This window comes from Colobus angolensis, unplaced genomic scaffold (genome assembly GCF_000951035.1).
Source record: "Colobus angolensis palliatus isolate OR3802 unplaced genomic scaffold, Cang.pa_1.0 Scaffold11, whole genome shotgun sequence".
Taxonomy (NCBI): Eukaryota; Metazoa; Chordata; class Mammalia; order Primates; family Cercopithecidae; genus Colobus; species Colobus angolensis.
Genome location: NW_012112030.1, coordinates 12,939,311 through 12,947,623, shown reverse-complemented (window position 1 = coordinate 12,947,623; position 8,313 = coordinate 12,939,311). Strand labels below are relative to the sequence as shown.

Genomic DNA, 8,313 nt, shown 5'->3' with positions numbered 1-8,313 from the left:
ATTTTGAAGTCCATAAGCAAATCTTCTTAGTTCTGATTTCTTTTTCTTTTCCTTTTTTTTTTCTCATTAAACTTTGTTCTAATGGGTCTCAAAATTCTGTGACAGATTTTTGGTCAAGTTGTTTCCATTAAAAAAAAGTACTGATTTTAGGCCGGGCATGGTGGCTCATGCCTGTAATCCTGGCAATTTGGGAGGCCGAGGGGGGCAGATCACCTGAGGTCGGGAGTTCAAGATCAGCCTCGGCAACATGATGAAACCCCGTCTCTACAAAAATACAAAAATTAGCTGGGCATGACAGTAGGTACCTGTAATCCCAGCTACTCAGGAGGCTGAGGTGGGAGAATCACTTGAACCTGGGAGGTGGAGGTTGCAGTGAGCTAGAGATCATGCCATTACACTCCAGCCTGGGCAACAGAGTGAGACTCTGTCTCAAAAAAACAAAAAAGTACTGATTTTAAATACTAAGAACTTAAACCTGCCACACACACACACACACACACACATACACACGTGGTCCACAAAACATTCTGCTCTCCTTCTGAAGGTTTTACAATGCATTGTAATCATTAACCGTTCTTTTACTATTAAACTTAAATGGCCAATGGAAACAAAAAGTTCTGAGATAGTTCTTTCACCACTGATTAAAACTGGGGTGACAGGTACTAGGGATAATATTCACTAGCCTTCTGAGTTTTCTGGGCAGACTTGGTGACCTTGCCAGCTCCAGCAGCCTTCTTGTCCACTGCTTTCATGATACCCATGGCAACTGTCTGTCTCATATGACAAACAGCAAAGTGACCCAGAGGTGGATAGTCTGAGAAGCTCTCTACACACATGGGCTTGCCAGGAACCATATAAACTATGGTAGCATCACCAGACTTCAAGAATTTAGGGCCATCTTCCAGCTTTTTACCAGAATGGCGATCAATCTTTTCCTTCAGCTCAGCAAACTTACATGCAATGTGAGCCATGTGGCAGTCCAATACAGGGGCATAGCCAGCACTTATTTGGCCTGGATGGTTCAGGATAATCACCTGAGCAGTGAAGCCAGCTGCTTCCATTAGTGGGTCGTTTTTGCTGTCACCAGCATCATTGCCATGACGAACATTCTTGACAGACACATTCTTGACATTGAAGCCCACAATGTCCCTAGGAAGAGTTTCACTCAAAGTTTCATGGTGTATTTCAATAGATTACTTCAGTTGTCACATTGACTGGAGCACCATACCGGGTTTGAGAACACCAGTCTCTACTCAGCCAACAGGAACAGTACCAATACCACCACTTTTTGTAGACATCCTGGAGAGGCAGGCGAAGGGGCTTGTTAGTTGGACGAGTTGGTGGCAGGATGCAGTCCAGAGCACCAAGCAGCATGGTTCCACTGGTATTGCCATCCTTACGGGTGGTTTTCCATCCCTTGAACCAAGGCATGTTAGCACTTGGCTCCAGCATGTAGTCACCATTCCAACCAGAAATTGGCACAAATTCTACTGTGTCAAGGTTGCAGCCAATTTTCATAACATTAAGTGCTGACTTCCTTAACAATTTCCTCACCTCTTCTGGCTATAGGGTGGCTCAGTGGAATCTATTTGGTTAACACTAACAATGAGTTGTTTCACCCCCAGTGTGTAAGCCAGAAGGGCATGCTCCTAGGTCTGTCCTTCTTGGAGATACTGGCTTCAAATTCACCAACACCAGCAGCAACAATCAGGAGTCAGCCTGAGATGTCCCTGTAACCATGTTTTTGATGAAGTCTCTGTGTCCTGGGCCATCAGTGATACTCATGTAGTACTTACTGATCTCATATTTCTACAGGGAGATACCGATGGTGATACCACGTTCACGCTCAACTTTCAGTTTATCTAAGACCCAGGCCTACTTGAAGGAGCACTTTCCCATCTCAGCAGCCTCCTTCTCAAATGTTCGAATGGTTCTTTTGTCGATGCCAATGCATTTGTAGATCAGATGGCCAGAAGTAGTGGACTTGCCTGAACCTAAGTGTCCAATTATGACAACGTTGATATTCGTCTTTTCCTTTCCCATTTTGGCGTTTAGAGGTAGTTTTCTCTCCTCTCTCTCTCTCTTTTTTTGTCCATGGGTTAAGTGTCTTTTTAATTGAAAAGCTAACAAACTGTCCAGTTACATTTCTCCCAAAAACCAGTAAACTGGGTAGTAACTGAGTCTCTAGGCAATATATTGAAAGCTAAGAGGATTCAAAATAAAATTAAAGAAAAAGAAAACAAGTCCTCAGATGCAATGAAGGGAGCCCTCCTACAAACAGGTTAATCATTACAGTGGTACTCCTTGACTGCAGGAGGCTGGAAGACATTCTAGTAACTCCACTCAGAACAGTTACTTCAAGAAGCCTTTTTCCAGTTTTCAACTCATGAATACAGATAACATTTTGTTAATTCTAGTACAGAAAATTTTTTTTGCAAGTTGATTTATTTATAGTGCCAACTTTTAAAAGGTCACTAAGCTAACAGGACAATAAACCAGGCAGACATTGCTTTACAAAAAAAGGGGGAAAGGCCAAAATTCCACCTATAGAGAACCTACGGTTCAGTTTTATTCAGAGCAAAGGAAAAAGAAACTTTTGATCATACTAGAAGAAACTCAGCCATCGGTTTGGAATCTGTACTCAAACTACACATGCAATGAGGACAATATTCTGCTAATACAATTGACTTGCGGCTGCATTTGTCTACTGTTTGTCTAATATTAACAATTATCAACAGAGCAGGGCAACTAGTATTTGGAACAATCCTTACAGTGTTACAGAGTCAGGCATAACATTCCACTTCTCTTCACATCACTGGTTCTCTTTGCGTACCTGGGCTCCCCCCTCTTCAGTAAAGCAATTTTGTTTTTTTTTTTTTTTTTTAGATGGAGTCTTGCTCTGTCGCCCAGGCTGGAGCGCAGTGGTGCGATCTCGGCTCACTGCAAACTCCGCCTCCCAGGTTCACTCTATTCTCCTGCCTCAGCCTCCGGAGTAGCTGGGACTACAGGCGCCCGCCACCGCGCCCGGCTAATTTTTTTGTATTTTTTTAGTAGAGATGGAGTTTCACCGTGTTAGCCAGGATGGTCTCGATCTCCTGACCTCGTGATCCGCCTGTCTTGGCCTCCCAAAGTGCTGGGATTACAAGCGTGAGCCACCGCACAGAGCCCAGGAAGGTCATTTTTGATATTGAAGGTCTTGCGAATCTCTTCAGGAGTTTTCCTCTTGACCATATTGGCAACACTCTTGCAAGTAACATCAAGCAAACCTTTGAAGTCTAAGTAGTTTGCAGCCACAATGAGTTCAAAAAGTGTTCCTTGGTCAACTTTCAGGAATTCTTGGTCCCAAACTGTTCGCTTTTCTTTGTCCTCATCATCTTTGGGAGGAGGGTCATCCTTGTGGTGGGTGCGCCACTAAATGACCTTTTGAAATATTGCTGCATTAGCATTCCGTAGAGGAACCGGGTCATCATCTCCTTCATCATGCATTCCCAAATCTTCCAACATGGTCTTGATAGTCACAGATTGCTTGACAATTTCCACATCAACTTCAAATCTCTCTCCACCAGAACTCTGCAACTTAATTGAAGGCATGGTGTTCTGTGTTAAGGAGACGGCCTGCGGGAGGCTGACTAGAGTTGGGAGGCGACAGTGAAGGAAGAGAAAGGAGGAGGAAGAAGCCACTACAGTGGCGCGACGCAGCATCTTTAGAGGTAGTTGCTCTGCCTCTAAGAGGTTGCCTCTAAGAGGTTGCGCTCTGCCAGCAACCTGTTCCGAAAAAGTTAGTTCTGTTTTCATATCTCACCGTTCTAGTCTTACCAGTTTTTCTTTCCAAGAATATTGCAATAGCATCCTAACTGGTCTGGTTGATTTATCACTTATTCTCCTGTGCTCTTTTATTTTCATTGTAACCAAAGGAATCTACTTACAACATAAATATATTGGCTACATCTAAATGCAAAGGAGGCTGAATATTAATGAGCATTGGTATTCTCATTCCCTGTTCTCTCTTATCTCCTGGGAAATTATTTCGGCTTCTACGTACCCATTCTCACAGCTTCTGTGTGCTTTGCACTTAGGACCTTCTTCAGAGGACTACCTTGTTTTCAGAAGTGCCAGCGCCTGACTGCTGCAGAAGTGTGAATGTCCAGCTCTCTTACCTTAAAGCGGTACAGACTTTGCAATGTAATTTATATTACAGAACACGCAAAGAATTAGGATGAGGCATTGATTTCACCTGAACTTGCACTTTTGTTTAGGTTTTCTGCTTCCCCCTCCTCCTTATCAGCTTCTTAATAAATCATCTGCACAAGAATCCACAGCTCAGGTGAGTCAGACCTAAAGATGCACCCGTCTTTCCCCTCTGTTCCTGATACACCAGTTTCTCTGCTCTTCCTTGAACCTGCACCATGTCCCAACTTCCAGGACTTGTAGATGGTTTTCTTTCTGTCTGGAATGCCATTTTCCCACATGTCCACACAGTTCACATCTTTACTTCCTTCTTGTCTCTACTCAAATATCACTTTTTCAGGGATGTCTTTCATGACCACTCTATGTTTTCTACCCTATCCCAGTCCATACATTTATCCCCACTTACCATTCTCCACAACATTCATCTTCATTTATTTATGTTTGCGAACTAAGTGTTTCCCACACGTGGGCATACATCCCATGTGTCTTCATTCCCCAGCTGCATTCTAGCACACAGTGCAAGAGCCTGATTACATAAAAGGCATTCAGCACATGTTTTAAAATGAAACGTACAAATGAGTAACTATGCAAAACTTAACTACACAGTAAACTGAATAAAATTTTTATTCTATAATTAAGCATTATGTTGCCTGTCTAATGTCCAAAATTAAAGAAATCCTAAATGAATGATTACAGATAAATATCTGGACTAGTTGTGCCTCAACAATTTATTGCAGAAATAATTGTCATCTTCATTGTAGACCTGATAAGCACCACATGCTATAGAATGTTACCTTAAGCAAGCTGACATGGGAGCTGTGATAAATGTACTGCATAACAGTTTATGAAATCACAACTTCCGAAAATAGTACTGAACATTAGTTAAATACTCCGCCTGAAACATGCTAGAAAGTTGAACATATTTGCTGAAGATAAAATACATGGTACAGGGGTCCTCTCACAGAGCTTTGCACCGTTAAGAAAATAAAAACCTTTGTGACATAAAACAACCTTCAGAATTAAATTACAATACAAGGAATTGAAAGACAGTAAAACTTTCTCAATAGTTTTATGGGAATGAGTAAGCTTGGAAGGGAATGAGCTGTAAAGATAATGCTGAGGTAGTAAACGCATTAATAAATTAAAAGAGAAAGAGAATCAAAACATGAAATCAAGAGTGAATTTTAAAGGTAACTTGATCAGAACATCAGGAAAGGCCGCTGGAGACAGGAAGCTGCTAGAGAATGCTCTGCAGTCAGACTGTAGCTCTGGGTATATATTATCCTTTCTCTCTATTTTTTTTGTCCTGAAGAGACAGACGTCCTTTGTTACTGGTTTGACTGTCTCTGGGGAACACTAAAAACTGTATGGTAACCTGCAGTAAAGTTAAGTCAAGTTCTCTCTGAGAGACACAGAGTTACATGGAGTCAGGCTGTCTGTCCATTATTATCCACAATGTGAGTGCCTAAGTTTTAATCTGAACAAGGGACTTATGACTGAACATATATCACTATATTGGCGTATCATATTGACTTTCTGATAATGTTCTAAAGCCAGTTGAGTAAGAGAGAGAAAATGCCACTGGGTACAAATTGTGGCATCAATTCTCTGCCAGACTGATCAATTGGATTTATATATTACCTCCAGCTACAATCTTAAAATCTATAGTTTTACTCTCTCTTCAGTGCACAGCTCACAGTTTAAATAATTGCAGATTCAAATGAATTTTAAAAGGATCGAACAGTCTTAAATTAAAAATGTGTGAACATTGTTGTTTTAACCACTCTTAATTATTTACTAATTTAACTCAATGGATTCACCTTTTTTCTCTTTCTCTCTCTCTCTTCACTGTTCTTTCTTCTTTTCGTTCTCTAATTCCTCTAAGAGCAAAGACTCCATGTTCATCCTTCAAATAATTTATAATGATTTTAATCAATAAAATTAATATAATATATACATAGATTTACAGATACCTTCAACTGGCTTATCAGAAACTATCAGAAGTTCTGAATTACACGTTCTTTGCCCTCAGACCTAACTGCCTGTCTCTTGTAATTATAATATTTGAAAATCCATTCATTAGATATCAATGTTGTATAAGAAAAATTAAAAATACATTTACTGAAAAATGCTTCCAGCAGAATACAACACTGTAGCCCTTTTTTGAATGAAATCTTTGTACAAAATTGCAAAGCTCAGACAGTAACCCAAAACATAATGCCACTTGCAGGAAATTCAACATGTGTTAGAAAAATTAGGCAAAAGCAAATAACATAAAGGTGATTTTAATGTGTCTCAGAATTTTTCTCCACATTTTGGATGTTAAGAAACATTACATGAGAAACAATCTTTTGTTAGAAAAAATGTAAAATGTGAATAATTTCAAATTGCTTTAAATGCTGAGTTTTGATAGCTTCATATGTCATAATTTAAACAGATGTTTTTTAGAATTATATTAATGATTCATATTTACTGAATATTTATGATTCACCAGAAAATATGCTAAGTCGTTAATATATGTTAATATAAACTGCTTTCATGAACATTCAGTACATTAGGGGTTCTTATCTCCATTTTCCAGATCTATAAACATAGACCTAAGGAGATTAAATAGATTTCTACACTATAAGGGACACTGGACTAACATGGAAGACTCTACTCCCTAATAAATACTTAGAAATCCACAATTTTCAGAAACTGAACAGAATCTCACTAATGCCATGAGTCAATGCTGAAGCAAAAACAGCTCAGTGGAGTCAATGGCTCTGTGTTTATGAAATAGATTTCCTCTTCATTAGAGATTTAGGATGAAATCCCTAAGGTCTCTATCTGGTCAGAGATACAGACATAAAGGCTATTTTAATGTGTCTTAAAATTTTTCTCCACATTTTGGACATTAAGAAGCATTACATGAGAAACAATCTTTAGTTAGAAGATTGTTCCTCTATATCTAGTCAGAGCCAGATACAGACCTTAGGGATTTCATCCTAAATCTCTAATGAGGAGGAAATCTATGTCATAAACCTGTAGGATTATGAGCTCAATCTATTTACATTCAGTAGGTAATTATGAAGAACTATGTTATTCATAAAAGGAGAACTAGGAAAATTAAAAGAAAAATACCTGTCAATTTCCTTTGGCCAAATATAAATTGACAAAATAGAAATCTATTTCATAAACCTGTAGGATTATAAACTCAATCTATTTACATTAAGTAGATCATTACGAAGGCCTACCTTATTCATAAAAGGAGAACTAGGAAAATTAAAAGAAAAATATCTGTCAATTTCCTTTGGCCATGAAAATATAAACAGGCAAAAATGAAGAAATAAAATAGAACCCTCAGGTTAGTCCACTTCCTGTGTGGGATCCAAATTTACAACAGACACATACTGCCCAGAGAGACAGCAGGAAGGACAGTGAAGCCTCCCAGAATGAGTGCTTCCTAACCCAAGGAATGCAGGTTTCCTAAACCAAAACCAAAACAAAATCTTCACAAGATAAACTCATAGCAATAAAGCATACAAAGAAATGAACCATTATGAGAGAAAGTAAAATGATAAAAGAATCATAACATTTTCACACAAAGAATAGAAATAACAATAAAAAGGGATCAAAACATCATGTAGAAAACACAGGACAATGTCAAATTAGACTAGAATGATTTATAAAAGCAGCAAAAAATAGTCACAGAAATTACATAGTTTATTAGTCTGCTCAGGTTACCATAACAAAATACTACTGAATGGGTAGCTTAAGCAACACACATTTACTTTATTGCAGTTATAGGTGCTGCCCATCTAAGACTATGTTGCCAATATGGTTGGTTTCTGGTGAGACCTCTCTTTTCAGCTTTCAAATGGCACCTCTCATCTGTCATCACATGACCTTTTCTCTGTGTTTGTGTCCAGAGAGAGAGCACGCACTCTAGTTTCTCTTCCTCTTCTTCTTTTTTTTAAAATAACTTTATAGTATTTTATTATTTCATTGTACAATAATTTAGGTAAACATGATTATATGATTTTTATGTGATTTCTAATTTTGTGATTTCAGATCATATTATAATTAATATTCTTAATTTTTAAAATGAATCCATAATTTTTACCTTAGGATAAAAATCCTACA

The 8,313-nt window shown here is 38.6% G+C and overlaps 2 pseudogenes; both read right to left on the bottom strand.

Moving 5' to 3' along the window:
- Positions 1-662: 662 nt before the first annotated feature.
- On the bottom strand, positions 663-2,043 carry LOC105521486 (annotated as a pseudogene).
- Positions 2,044-2,767: 724 nt separating this feature from the next.
- LOC105521479 lies at positions 2,768-3,654 on the bottom strand (annotated as a pseudogene).
- Positions 3,655-8,313: the final 4,659 nt, after the last annotated feature.